Below are 16134 nucleotides of genomic sequence, written 5' to 3' on the forward strand. Positions count from 1 at the left end.
AGATCCTGGATCAAATAGAACTGAAGCATCTCTATGGCAAACTGGAATAATACCTGTGATCACAACATCATATGACTCGGCCTCAGGCCTAGCTGGAAAAGCATAAAATCGGGGCTGGGCCCCACCACTCTGAACTGCGTCCCTGGGACGACCTCTAACTGGCTGGCCTTCACCTCTAACGGTCTGACCTCCGCCTCTAATGGACTGACCTCCACCTCTAGCTGGCTGAGCAGGCGGTGAAGCAACCGGTGCCGGTATGATGGCACGAGAATCTAGCCGAGATCTGTTACTCTCCAATCTATGGCAATACCTCCTGATGTGACCAATGTTCCCACACTCATAACACACATCCTGATGCCGTGGCTGCTGAAGCTAAAGTTGACTCAAATGGGCCGGATAACCGTTGTAGTAACTCTGGAGTGGTGGTGCACTGATATGAGTTGAATGTGCACTGAATGATGGCTGCCCAGAGTAAGGCATAATAGGACCGTGACTCCCTGAAGCACCGGGAGATACATGGAGTGCTGAATGAAATGGTCTGGGAGGATGATCCCTACCAAACTTACCTCTGCCTCCAGACGAGGCACCACTGTAACCACCGAATTGACGAGGCCTCTTATCGGACCTCTGCCCTCTCTCTTGTGCAAGAACCATCTCGATCCTCCATGCGACATTAGCAGCCGCCTGAAAAGAAATCTCACTTCCGGTTTCCTTGGCCTTCTGAAGTTTGATAGGGTGAGTGAGTCCCTCAATAAACCTCCTCATTCTCTCTCCCTCCGTAGGTAGTAAAAGGAGAGCATGATGGGCCAAATCCATAAAACGAGACTCATACTGAGTAACAGACATACTGCCTTGCTGTTGACGCTCAAATTGCTTGCGGAATTCCTCTCTCAGTGTGATAGGAAGGAACTTCTCCAGAAATAGTTGAGAGAACTGCTCCCAGGTAAGTGCAGGCGATCCGACTGGTTGGGTAAATTTATAATCTCTCTACCACCTATTGGCGGAATCCGTCATCTGGAATACAACAAAATCAACCCCATTGGTCTTAACTATACCCATGTTCCGCAGCACCTCGTGGCAATGTTCAAGATAATCCTGTGGGTCCTCAGAAGGTGTACCACTGAAGTGAACTGGAAAGAGATTGGTAAACCTATCCAGTCTCAATAAGGCCTCAAAAGACATGGCAGGCCTATCACTGATCTGCCCCGCAATAATTGGCTGAACTATCCCAACTGGTGGGGCTACTGAAGCCTGATTCTGGGGAGCCATCTACTCCGGAGCGGAAGTAGTGGGAGTTTGTGCTCCTCCCCAAGTCTGTGAGACGGTTGGTGCCACTAGAAATGTACCATTTTGGGCCACGCCCTCTATAAGACTTACCTAACAGTCTAGAGCGTCCTGAAGTACTGGAGTGGCTATAAGTCCTTCCGGGATCTGAACTGGTCCAACTGGTACATTCTGAACTGGAACCTCCTCCTGAAGGTCCACCTGAGGTTCTACAACTGGTGCAGCTGCTTGAGCTCTGAACTGAGATCTACCTCGACCTCTGCCTCGGCCTCTGCCTCGGCCTCTAGCACGACCTCGACCTCGACCTCTACCCCTGGCCATAGTTGCTACCGGGGGTTCTGGTCCCTGTCCATCGGTAGAGGTATTACGTGTTCTCACCATCTACGAGAGAATAAGAGTAGAATGATTTAATCATTGATGATAGAATAAAATCGCACGACAGAATAAGAAAGAAGTGATATTGTTCCTAAACTTCATAGCCTCTGAGAGATAAGTACAGACGTCTCCGTACCGATCCTTCAGACTCTACTAAGCTTGCTCGTGACTCGTGAGACCTATGTAACCTAGTGCTCTGATACCAACTTTCACGACCCGAAATTCCCACTTTCAGACCGTGATGGTGCCTAACATTTCACTTGCTAGGCAAGCCAACGTTAGAATAATATTAACCAATTTTTAAACAATATTTAAATTATTAATAATCAAAGAAACAAATGCGGAAGCAAAGTTTGATATATAGTGAAATAACCCATAAAAACAACGGTGTCTAAATACCATCCTAGAATTGGTGTCAAAAGTACACGAGCTTCTAGAATAAATACAATTAAAGGTCTGAATAAAATAAAGCTGTCTGGAAATAAACACACAGCTAAAGTAAAATAGACGGAGACTTCAGAACTGCGGACGCCATGCAGTTATACCTCAAGTCTCCTCTGGTAGCTGAAATCCTAGCAAGTCTATGGTGCACTGCTAGGACCAACTTCGAAATATGTACAAGAAGTGCAGAGTGTAGTATCAGTACAACCGACCCCATGTACTGGTAAGTGCTGAGCCTAACCTCGAAGAAGTAGTGACGAGGCTAAGGCGGGTCACTTACATTAACCTGTACGCAAAATTAGTAACAACAACAATAATAAAAATAAATCAGGTAATTCATTTATAATAATTAAAGCCAACTCAGCAGTCATAACCAATTATCATTTCCATTAATTCTATTGCAGCGTGCAACCCGCTCTCACAATATATTCACATTCAATTCTGTTGCAGCGTGCAACCCGCTCTCATAATATATTCACATTCGGTTCTATTGCGGCGTGCAACCCGCTCCTCCAATATATTCATTTTAATCAAGTCTGTTGCGGCGTGCAAACCGATCTCCCAATATATATATATATATGTATGTCGACTTTTAAATAAGTCTGTTGCGGCGTGCAACCCGATTCTCCAATATGGACTTTTAATAAGTCTGTTGCGGCGTGCAACTCGATCCTCCAATATGGACTTTTAATAAGTCTGTTGCGGCGTGCAACCCGATCCTCCAATATATTCGTTATAATTAATTCTGTTGCGGCGTGCAACCCGATCTTCCAATATATTCATTATAATCAATCATGTTGCGGCGTGCAACCCGCTCCTACAACATATTCAATTACCAATTCTTATAGAAGAAATTTTCCCAATAAATGTAACAATTAATATAAAATTATAAGACAACAAGCATACAATAATTATAATTTAATCATGAAACAAACAATGACAAATAGCAAATTATCATGGAAATCAAGGAGAAAATAGGTAGTTTAATATTTATTATGCTAAATGTCAAATGACAATTAAAACACATAATTTAAATAGCATGTAACAATTAATGCATGAATTCAAGAATTAATATTTGACAAAGAATATGAGAGAAACAATTATTATAATAATTAATTTATGATTTAAAACAATTTATAACTTTTCAAGTAAGCAGGCAAATAATTAATTTGACGGCGTATAGACACTCATCACCTCGCCTATACGTCGTTCACATACAATTCACATAATAAATAATTTAAGGGTTCTATTCCCTCAAGTCAAGGTTAACCCCGACACTTAACTCGCATTGCAAATTTCAATCAATTACTCAACCATAACTTTTCCTTTTAATTTTTTCTCCCAAAGTTTCAAATCTATTCACAAACAATTCGATATATTCAATACGAATAATAGGAATTAATTTCATATGAATTTACAAATTTTCTGGATAAAAATCCGAAATTTATTAAAATATTCGGCAGTGGGACCCACATCTCAAATCCCGAAAAACTCATGAAATCCGAACACCCGTTCCGATACGAGTTCAACCATATAAATTTTTTTCAATTCCGATATCAAATGGACCTTCAAATCTTAACTTTTCATTTTTGAAAGATTTTATAAAATTCTAATTTTCTTCCATCTAAATTCGAAATAAATGATGAATATAGACATGAATTTGTTAAATATAATCACTTTTGGTTAAAGAATACTTACCCAGTTCGAAATCGTAAAAAACTCCTTTATAATCCCCCCTAAGCCGAGTTATAATTGATGGTTTGTGAAAAAAATGGGAAAAATCCCATTTTGGTTCGTTTTAATTCATAGGGGTTAGGCCTTTTTCGCGTTCGCGAAGGGCCTGTTGCGTTCGCAAAGGGCCTGTTGCGTTCGCGATGAGTAGAAGCCCGTGGCTTTCGCTTTCGAGAGTCCTCCTTCGCATTCACGAAGGCTTTTACCCCCTGGCCTTCGCGTTCGCGTGCCAGTGCTCGCGTTCGCGTATAAGGACAACTTCCCCCTCCCCCACGCCTCTAAAGTTTCGCGTTCGCATTCAGCTGGTCGCGTTCGCGAAGGGTAAAAACCCCATAGCTTCGCATTCACGGTCACGAAGAAGAAAAATTCAGCCAGCTCAGTTTGCTCTTCGCGTTCGCGAGAGTATATTCGTGAACGCGATGAAGGAAATACCATAAGCCCAAAGTCTGCAGAAAACCAGATTTCCTAAGTCCGAAATCATCCCGTAGCCTATCAGAAACTCACCCGAACCCTCGGGGCTCCAAACCAAACATGCACACAAGTTCTAAAATATCATACGAACTTGCTCGCGCGATCAAACCGCCAAAATAACACCTAGAACTACGAATCGGACACCTAATCAAAGGAAGTTTTCAAGAAAACTTTAAAACTTATATTTTTACATCGGACATCCGAATCACGTCAAATCAACTCTGATTCTCACCAAATTCGGCAGACAAGTCATAAATATTATAGTGGACCTATACCGGGCTCCAAAACCAAAATACGGACCCGAGGTCAATAAATCCAATATTAGTAATTTCTTAAAAATCATTAAGCTTTCAATCTTTTAATTTTTCTTCAAAATTCCATATCTCGAGCTAGGGATCTCAGAATTCGATTTCGGGCATACGCCCAAGTCCCAAATCATGATACGGACCTACAGGAATTGTCAAAATACTGATCCGGGTCCGTTTTCTCAACATGTTGACTAAAGTCAATAATAAATGATATCTGTTGCGGGGTGCAACCCGATCCCTCATATTAATAAATCATATCTGTTGCGGCGTGCAACCCGATCCCTCACAATAATAAATTATATCTATTGCGGCGTACAACCCGATCCTCAAGCAATAAAATTAAGCAACCGATTTACAACCAACTACGGTATTCCACAAAATCAAAAGGAATAACGATGCTACACAAAGAAGTCGCAACTAATGAAAAGGCTACATGATAGCTCACGAAATCAAATAGCAAGGAAGTGACAATCCATAAGCCAAGGCACAATTAATGAGCATCATTTGACAATTAAGGCATGTAGTAGGTAAAGCATAAATTCAACGAGTGATTACAATCAACAATTGGCATATAAGGTGATCTTGACAACAAAGATGGACCATGTGCTAACAATTTCAAGTAAAGCACGTACAAACAATTCTAACACAAAAGATGTAGTCATGAAACGATAGTTACAATTAGTTACATGAAAGGATCCTAACACTCCAAATCGGTCAAATACCACATATAGGTCGTGTACCCACTCGTCACCTCGCGTACACGACCTTCACATAACACGAATGACACAATCACCTCAAATCCTAAGGGGTGATTTCTCCCACACAAAGTTAGACAAGACACTTACCTTAATGGAGTTAGGCCGATATCCCAAAATAGCCTTCTTGCGCGAAACGACGTTCGGACGGCTCCAATCTAATCAAAATATTTTTATAAATTAATTATAATTCATAGAAAATAATTTCGGATAATAATACTAAGTCAACTGAAAGTCAATGCGGGGCTCACTTTTTGGAATCGGACAAAAATTTATGGAATCCGAATACCCGTTCCGATACGAGTTCAACCATATAAAAATTATCGAATTCCGACATCGGATCGCCTTTCAAATCCCAAAAATTCATTTTGTGAAATTTCTACAATTTTTTCCAAATTTTCATTTCAAAATACTAATTAAATGATGCAAACAATGATATATTCATGTATATTAACCAAATTCGAGTTAGAATCAATTATTCCGATGAATTTCTTAAAAATTCCACGAAATATCACCACAAACCGAGCTCCCAAAGTCCAAAAATAAAAAAATGAGATGAAACCCTCGTTTATATGGTACCAATTTGATCTCCCAATGTGCTGACCACATATTTTTTTGTGCGGTCCGCACATTCCAAGTTCCGCGGTCGCAATTCAAATTGTGCGATCGCACTTCAGTAACCACTGCACTACTAGGATTCAGTAAATTGATCATAACTTTCGCTACAAATGTCCAAATGATGATTGGTTTGCCTTTCTGAAAACTAGATTCAAAGGCTACAAATTTCGTTTTTGGATCATCTCCAAATTCCTTGTAGATTAAAAGATATAGGTTTTCGAAGTTAGGCCGTCGAATCTGTAGAATCCCCTTTCTGCGACCGCAAGAGGAATTCTGCGGTCCGCACATGAGGCTTTCAGCACTCTAAAATATGCCCCCGCACTCCTACTGTTCCCAAAACATCATTAGAGTGTCGAAATGCCTAAACTCGTTCAAAACTCACTCTGAAACACACTTGAGGCCCTTGGGACCTCAACCAAACATGCCGACAAGTCCTCAAACATAACGCGGACCTGTTCGAGGCCTTAAATCACATCAAACAACGTCGAAACTACGAATCGCACCACAAATTGAACTCATGAATTTCCAAATCTTTCAACTTCCATAACTCGTGCCAAAACATACCAAATTAATCCGGAATGACGTCAAATTTTGCATGCAAGTTTCAAATGACATAACAGAGCTAATCCAACTCTCGGAATCGCTTTCCGACCCCGATATCACCAAAGTCAACTTCCGGTCAAACTTCCAAATCTTCCATTTCCAACTTTCGCTAATTCAAGCTATAATCAACTACGGACTTCCAAATAAATATCCGGACACACTCCTTAGTTCAAAATCATCATACGAAGCTATTGGAACCATCAAAATTCTATTCCGGAGTCGGTTGCTCAAAAGTCAACTCTCCGGTCAATTCTTTTCTTTTAAACTTCTTAAATAAGAATTGTTCTTCCAATTTGATCCCGAATCATCCGAAAACCAAACTCGACCACACAAGCAAGTCATAATACGCATTATGAAACTGCTCGAGGTTTTAAGCCGCTGAACGAGACGCTAATTCTTAAAACAACAAGTTTGGTCGTTACAAAAAGGTTACATACCGTTTATAAAATAGACACAGAAAATTTATGACATTCTACAAAGAGTTGTAGAAAGTGGATCACATTTACATGGCTTGTATAATTTGGAATATGGCACCATATCCAGTGTTGAAATGAGGTAAACTTTTTATATATTACTCTTTTATTTGAACTTGTAGTCTTAGTCGTATCATTATATTTTAACACATTATCAGTAATGATGAAAGATAAAATTTATGTGAAATAAATTTCAAATTTAGAAAGGTAGAATTTGTTAATGGGACCGGTTAGTAAAAGAATCATGCCATCTAAAATAAAATGGAGGATTAATAAATGCCCTCTTTCTAAAAATAAATATATAAGTGCATTCCTTTTACATATTTACATCATCAGCCGAACAATAATAGCAAAGTCCTCAGAATTCGAATTTATAACTTCTTATTTTAAATTTAAAATTGTACAAAAATTTCATAGTCGAACTCGATGTATGTATCAAAGCAGCAGATAAATTAACGTGCTCTTAGTATAATATCTGTCAGTTAATTAAATTAATCAATGGAAACCTTTCTAAAATTTTAAGTACTTAACTATAAATGTTTTTAAATACTTTTCAATACTTTGTAGTGGATATCCTATTATATGAGCTGCTGTTCCCCATACTCTTTCCATTTTTGGGTCGACGGTGGGGGTGGGGTGGGTTGGTAGGGGTTGGAGGGATGAGAAATAGGGCGGAGAAGGTTGAAAAAGAGTTTTAGAAAATGTCAGTCTTTTCTTTTGATAGGAAAATATTTTCCTCTAATTGGATCAAAATGAGTTCATGAAGAAAATATTTTTCAAAACATTTAAGCCAATCAAAATGTGAAAATTGAAAAATATTTTCATACCAAACACACCCTATATCGAGGCAAAATTTGAATATCTTATTCTCATTTTTTCAAAAAATATCTTATATCCTTTCGTCTCCAAAGTATTTCAAGTTTTTTAGGCACTTGTTACATCACAATTCACTAACAATGGAAAAAGAGAAGAGTAAATCTAAGCAGAAGCGGATTCAAGATTTAAATTCTATGAGTTTAACTTTTTAATTTTTTTTATATTGAATCTATTGTGTTCTTAAACTAATGAGTTCAGACCTACCATTTGTTATAATCTTAGTGAACTTTTATACAAAAATTTATGTTTCATGTCGAAAGTACTGAATTCAAAGTCCGCCATCACTATTCTAAATCCGCCCCTGAATCAAAGATAGAAGAAATTGCTACCATTAGGGTACAAGACATGGCCCTTGGCATGTGATATAGACGTTATTAGTGACTTCTAACTCGACTCTTCACCAATATTGGGTGAAGTTGTACCACGAATAAAGAAGGTTCAAAAATGTGAAAATACATCTTTGTCATGAAAATGATGTCTTGATAGCTACATAAATAAAGGAAGAAAAATTTATAACCTTAACCTTTGTTTCTATTTAATCTTTTCTCTTTAAAAAAGAAGAAGAGGAGGTGTGACCTTTTGATAGAAGGATGTCAAGTTAAGAATTAAGGTAGTAGATTAGTAGCTAGTTAATTGTCTTTTCTTTTATTCCAGTAGCGTTATTTTCGTATTTTCATATTCTTAGATTTTTATTACTATCTGGCGTTGCTTTTGTTTTGATTTTCTATTATTTTGTTGTTGTTACTGCTTCTTTGATTTTTTTTGCTAATGCATTTCTTTTTTTATGCTGTTGTGATTCTGCATTGCTTACTTTGAGTCGAGAGTTATTATTGACAATAACGTCTCTACCTGCACAAGGTAGGAGTAATGCTACATATTCACCGTCCTTCCTAAATCTCATTTGTAATATTATACTGAATATGTTATGTTGTTATAAACTCTAGATTGGCAAATGGATGTGTAATATCTTAATCAGAAGGTCTGATTCAAACAACCAAGTTATTCTCTGATTAAATTCTGTGACAGGAAATTAATTCCAACTTATACTTTTCTCCTTGAAAAAAAGGTTATTTAAGAAAGTAAGAAAATGGCCCGACAAGATAAAGGTTCATTGATTATGGGAAACAACCATACATTTCAATGAGCACGATTGGTTAACGGTCACACAAGTTTGATACGAGAATAAGATGGTTTTTACAGTAAATCCTCATTAATTAATACTATAGATAATGTGATGGTGAGTGAAAACAAACTTTCTGCTATATCATATTTTGATTTGTTTTTTTTTTAAATTTCTCTTCCCATTTTAAGGTTGAGCAATGATAAATGATAAATGATGAAAAATGCATGATTTTGGATATAGCTTCATATCATTTTGTATGTGAGTTGTGGAGTATTACATATTTATAAACATAAAATATGCTCATTACCTGTTTATTGTGCGTAGGAATGAGTTTGGATGGAAGTTGGCAAAAATATGATGGTTTGATGCAAAAAAAAAAAGAAAGAAAAAGAGTAGAGATGCAAGACCTAGGAGCGTGCCATAATTGGTACATTGCATGAAAGTATGCACAAAATGGCCTAGGAGATGGACATAAAACAGTGCAATATGGAGGTTGGCACTGGACCTGGCACACGAAAGAACAAAGAAGAAAAAAAGAAATAACTGGGAGCATGCTAGAAGTCGCGCGTTCCACCAACTCTAGCACGTGACTCAGCGTGTCCTTTTCGAATTAGGAGAGATCAAGGACGCCCCACATCAACCCTAATTGATATAAATACATCATAAAACGTCCTTTTGAAGGGGGAGACACTACTTTAGGGTAACAAAACACCCAATGAGGCAAGAATACGCGAGGAGCAAGGAGGAAGATTGAACCACAATTTTTTCCTTTCCTCTTCCTATTTTTCATTGTTGGTTATGACTTTTAGTATTGTAGTTTTACATACTATTATGAGTAATTAATTTATTATCTAGAGTTTTGTTGGAACCTTTTGGAGGATGAATTCTTGTTATGTTTTAATATAATTTAACCTTTGAATTTATCTACTTGTTCAACTACGTGCTTATTTCAGTTGATTGAATGACCATCGATTGATTGTGCCTATTTATTATGTGTTGCTTGAGAAAAGATACATATTTAGGTGGTTGTTGAATAACGTCACTCCTAAGGTATATGAGAGATCAATACTGTGGGTTTAAAAGCGGTATTAGAGATAACGAAATTTTGACGTGATCATAGTGAGTGGTGAAAAAGTGTGAGCTAGCGTAAGTCGAGAGAATATGACTAGCAAATTATTGTAGTTGCTCGAGAGAGAATTACGATAAGTTGAGTGCTCATGATCAGTATAGTATAATTAGGCAAAATTATAGAAGACATAGCAGGAAGGATTCCGACAATTGAAAAAATCTTAACTCTAGACCTCCTTAATTTAGTCTCCAACCCTTAGTATCTTTAGTTGTTAATTTACTGCTTTAGTTTGTTAGTTAATTAGTTAGATATAAGAATCCTAATATTTATAACTTAGGAATAGATCGACCTTGTCTTCTTAGTGACACTGAACAATTATAGCGAAACCTTAGTTCTCTGTGGGATTCGACTCCGGACTCTTAAATCAGATTATATTTGCAGCGACCGCTTATCCTTTATAGGACTAGAGTTGGGCGTGATCAAGTAATGTGTATTAGGGATAAGTTGACTATCGAGTTTGAGCCACGAGAATGAAGAACTTTTTTCACTTAGTAAAAAGTATTTCGGTGCACAAAGCATCTCGCATTCATGCAGAGTCTGGGAAAGGATCGCACCCTAAGGGGTGTAAGGCAAACAACTTATCCTAATGTTAGGGGCGGCTCAATAAGTTTGGCTGCCTAAAGCCAAACTTTAATGTGAGGCCATTTTAAAAATAATTCTATATATTTTTAGTTGAAGTAGATTTTTCTAGCTTTTTGAGAACAAAACTACTTAATTTTATTCGCATAAACCATTTAATCTCTCATGTTACGGTATTGATCTTATGTAATAGAACCTGATTCAAGAAGTTGATAATTTTATATTAAAAGAATTTTTTGGTGTTTTAATATACTTGTTGCAATTGAAAACCTAAGGGAAAAAATGGAGTTTAAAAGTGTATTACATATTTTCTAATGATTAATGTAATCATTTTTTTATATAAAACATTTTACGTTTCTACTTTGAAATACTTAATATTTTCTTAAAAAGATTTGGGGCCTCACGAGAAGAGTTGTGGTGTGATGGATATCATCTCTCCTTCTTTAACCGGAAGTAGTGGGTTTCAGTATTAAGAATGAAAATAATCTCTTCTAAGAAACAGTTTCTACTTTAATGGACTTTACACGGTACGGATTCGAATTAATCAATGCCTCAAATTAAATATCGGACATCAAATAAGAATTGGAAAATAAAAATTGGGCCCTCCAAAATTCTGGGGCTTAAAGCAACCGCTTTAGTGGCTTCACTCTTTGGCCTCCTCTCGCTAATGTAATCATTATTGGTTAGTTTCACGGCTCAAACCCGTGACTTATAGGTCACACATAGACAATTTTATCATTGTTCCAAGACTCCCTCGACCATTTTACACTTAGTATGATGAGTAAATTTCAGATACCGAATCCGGAAAAAACTATACTTTCACAATCTTTCTCCTTTTAGAAGTAAAAAACAAATGTGCTTCATTGACATGTTGCTTGAATGTTGTGATAAGTTGGGATCAATATATAGGAAGTAGCTTCCTCTCAAGAAAGCAATTTGCTAACTTTTTGAAGTACAACTTGGAGCCTAGTATTTAACTCCATTCAGGATATATATTGGCATTTCCCGCGAATTTTCTCCAGCTTGAAAAGGACAAGTAAAAAAAAAAGAGGAATTCATCTCATGTTCTTCATTGGTTTTTTCATTTTCATAGATCTCTTTTGGTTTAGTTCACTAATTTATAGTAATATTTATCGATAAAAATACAAGAAGGAGATTTTTGTATTTCCATTTTTTACATCACAAAATGTACTTCAATTATTGCACTGAAAAATAAAAAGAAAAAGAAAAAGAAAAAGAAAAAGAAAAAGAAAGCTAAGTTGGTTAAGATGTAAAATCAGAAGAAAAAAGAATCATGGGGCCTAAGTTGTGATAGTTGAAAAGATAGGCTCGTGACATATTCATTATATTCTCGAAACTTATTAGCTATTGAGAGCAAACCAAAAGATTTTTTTCAAAAACAAAAAAAGGGAATTTAAGTTGCACATATTTATGTGCAAATTTGACTTTTAATAATATCAATAATAGTGGTGTATATTTTCAATCAGCAAAATTGAAAAGTGAGGCATTTTAAAGTATCAAAAAACATGGCATGTTGGTTTTCTAGCTTGGGCTTTTTCTTCTTTTTTCTTTGTGGTTTGGCAGATAGAGACGTTCTCCGAACTATCATGTGGAAATAAAAACCTTTTCCTCTTTTACTTTTTTTTTTTTCTGGAAAAGGAATAAAGTGAAATTTCTTTGGTTATATTCCCCTAAAGAATAAGAATAATAAAGTCAGTGTTTAATTTGAAAACATGAAACTTGAAAGGGATCTTTTCAGTAAAGGTTGTCCAAAACAAAAGACAGTCCAAACCAAATTATGAAATGAAGTCTATGTCCATGGGCCATGTCAATTCTGTCCACTCTTATCTTGGGCCTTTCAAACAATTAACAATTGGGCCCAACTAGAATAAATTTAAAGATCCAAAACTTTGACAACCCATTGAGCATTTATTCACTCTAAACACCTTTTTGCATTCAATTTAAGATCTTACAATTTGAGAGAATAATGATGTAACAAGTTTGAAGTGTGTAAATGAGCATATAATCTTTGAATCTAGATTACTGAATCATCATGATTTAAAACAATAAAGAAAAAATAAAAAGAGATTATTGTGTTTTAATCAATAGAGAAACTCATAAAAAAATATTAGTAATAAGATTAATCCATCCTTAATCAAAGATCTTGCGCTCGATTCCTTCAATGAATTTTTAGGGGTCTTTCTCTGGCTTGAAACCATGATCACTGAAGGATCCAACTTTAGAAACTTATCAATCATAGAGCCTGAGTAACTTTTTTTTTTGTGGGTAATTGAGCTTGAGTAACTTTCTTGATGAATGAAGGAAAATGACATTTTGGCATATACAATATTGAAGTCTATATAAAAAAAAGTGCAAAATATTTATGAAAAAGGAAGAAAGACTGCCTACTTATTAACAATAGAAATATTTTGAAACTTTAAATTAAACTATTCAAATTTTCATATTAGTAAATAAACTTTTTTACAACAAGATCCATGGTAATATATTGCAAACACATAGCTAACATCTAATTAAATTAAATGAATCGTTACCAAATATAAATAATAATAATATTATCATATGTTTTACAAGCCTAAAGCTTAGCTCAGTGGTCAATGAGGTTAAAACTTTCTTTACGGGATCAAGTTTGATCCCTAGTTCCCACACACTATAGTTATTTATCGGAAATAGCCTTTCTATTCCTCCGGAGTAGGGATAAAGTTTGCGTACACACTACTCTTTCCAAACCCCACTTGTAAAATTTTACTTGGTTATTGGTGTCGTTGTTTGATGTGAATTTAAAGTTTAATGTCGTGTAAGAATAATTGTAAACAAAAAATATGACGAACAAAAATATGTCTCTGTGTCTTTTCCCCCCCTATTGTTAAGGGGAAGTGACACCTTCATTAAAAGACACAAAATTGAGAACTGCTTTGAATTAAAACCTTGAAGTTATGATCTATTCCTAAAACTTTGATAAATTAAAATTAAGTTTTTGAATTAATTTACTTCTATTTGATAAAATAGAAGTGTTAATTCAAAAACTTAATTTTAATCAAATAGATTATACCTTCAAAGTTTTGATGCAAGGCAGTTCTTAATTTTGTCTTTTTACTGGAGAGGTTACTTGGACTTAACAATAGGGAAGAACACACTAAGTTTAAAAAGTTTATGACCAAAAGTGCTCCTTTTTTTTGAAAAATTACACAATATGCTCCTTTTGAAGATTTTATTACTATATGCTCCCTTTCTATGCCCAAGCTCCACTTGAGGACATCCCATTTTCCCTTTCTTTTCCTTATTTCTTTGTTTATTCACTTTTTTTTGTCTATTTGACTTTTTTATGTGTTACTTTTTCCCATTTTATTATTATTTTTCTGTCAACTTAGGCAAAAGTATAAGGTATGGTGTTCGTCAACGATTAAGCAAATATGCTCACACTAAAATCTGTACATAAATTTCAAAGCCGAAATCTCCAAATGGTTACTTTTATGCCTCAGCCCTTTAGCCGTCTCCTTATGGACAAGTTCTATTATAATTATTTGACCGCATTTTTCTCCTAATCGAATAATTACCTACTTTTCTTTCTCAAAACCTTAAAAGACAGTACTCCCTTCGTCTCAATTTGTTAGTCATGGTTACTATTTTGAGAGTCAACTAGTTGTAGTCTTTGATTATATTTTTCATATATATGTTATAATTATTTTAAAATATAAATTATTATTATGACTTATAGTATTTTTATGTAGTTTTTTACTATAAAAATTTATTTTTAAAAACTTAAAAATATCTATATCTAATTTATGGTCAAAGTTAAAAATAATTAGATATCTTTTATACCATCAATGCATAGAGAACTTAAACTTATTAATTAAATAAGTTATGTTAGTTTCTTTTTCTACCATAAAAGTATGCTTGAGTGGAATATTCTGTTTTTTTTTTAGAATAGAAGAGATATAGGAGACTGTATTGTTGTAATTACTGTGGTATAGTTTTTTTTTAATCAAGTTGTGAACGAGGCTTAGTTGATTGATTGACATTCTCCAACTAAAAATGAGAGCCACTTGTTGATATATTGAACTTTTTGCTTAAGAAAAATGAGGCTCAGAAAGATGTTTGAGATTGAGATTTTGAAGTATGGAGTTTGATATGATAGAGCATTTAACTTATTATTAATTAGCATTGCATTGTAGTGAATCGTCACATGAAAGCATTGTTGGTCAGTGATGGAAACAACCCATTCTAAATTTTAGTTGAATATCAAATATGGAAACCAAAGACAGGGACTCAAGAACCTTAGAGGCCTAAAGTCAAACTTTATTAGGAGACATTAAACTTTAATTTTTTTTATATTAATATATTTCATGCTTTATAGTTGACATATGTGTATTCTGATTAATAATTAATTTTTTTTCTGTAATACACTACTACGAGGTAAAAATATAAGAAAATAAGAAATTTCAAATCTAAAGAAAAAATATAGAAAGTTAGAACAATGTAACTTGATTCTAGAAGTTTATAACTTGACATCATAATAGAATTCTATTATCTTACTTTGGTTGTTGTAATGCTTAAGAACATGAGTAAGAATGAAAAAAATAATAATTTTAATTTATTCAATATCTTTCCTCCCTTGGATTTTTTGGAGAATAGACAACTTAGTAATTAGAGAAAGAAAAGAGAATATAAAATACAAAAAATATTATGAGAAAAAAGGAATATTAATATTAGAATGTAAATTAACTATTAGTCACCATAGATCACACACCATAGATTACCATTGGCAAAATAATCAAAAACAAAAAAAAATCTATGAAGATCTTATACTTTTTTATCATAAATGTTTAATTTTTTTAGAGGAAATTACAACATAATTAATATATTATTAATTTTAAAATGGGGCCTTAAAAATTTGGGGCCTAAAGCCACTGCTTTATTTGCTTGACCCTTGGGCCAGCACTGATCAAAGACTTGTAATAGTGGGTTATATAATTGCCTATATCTTGTTGTATAGTTTATGATCCATCAATTCCTAATTCATATGGTCAAAATCTAGTGGTTCTCTTGAATTTCATAAAGGAAATAAAAGCTACCCATAACTTCGGATGCCAAACAATTAGGGATGGTAACGGCGGGGTGCGGGTGGCGGGAGATTCAGAAAATTCAGTACTTTTGAACACCCTTTGTTAGTGGGTTATGAAGGGTGTTCAATATCTATTTTTTTTTTATCAATAATAAATAATATTCTTACCCTATATACAACATAAATTTTCGGCGAAGGGTGTTCAATTGACCACCTTTGGCTACATATAGCTTTGCCCCGTTTGTAAGCAACTCTATGCTAAGATACCATGCAGAAAGGAAAATT

The 16134-nt window shown here is 35.0% G+C and overlaps 1 long non-coding RNA gene across 1 annotated transcript; it reads left to right on the top strand.

Moving 5' to 3' along the window:
* The first annotated feature begins 8465 nt into the window (after positions 1–8465).
* On the top strand, positions 8466–9981 carry LOC107783599 (uncharacterized). Its single transcript, XR_001647481.2, has 2 exons — positions 8466–8545; positions 9383–9981. It is a non-coding gene; the product is annotated as an uncharacterized LOC107783599 (long non-coding RNA).
* Positions 9982–16134: the final 6153 nt, after the last annotated feature.

Source organism: Nicotiana tabacum, chromosome 2, assembly GCF_000715075.1.
Source record: "Nicotiana tabacum cultivar K326 chromosome 2, ASM71507v2, whole genome shotgun sequence".
In the NCBI taxonomy this organism is placed as follows: Eukaryota; Viridiplantae; Streptophyta; class Magnoliopsida; order Solanales; family Solanaceae; genus Nicotiana; species Nicotiana tabacum.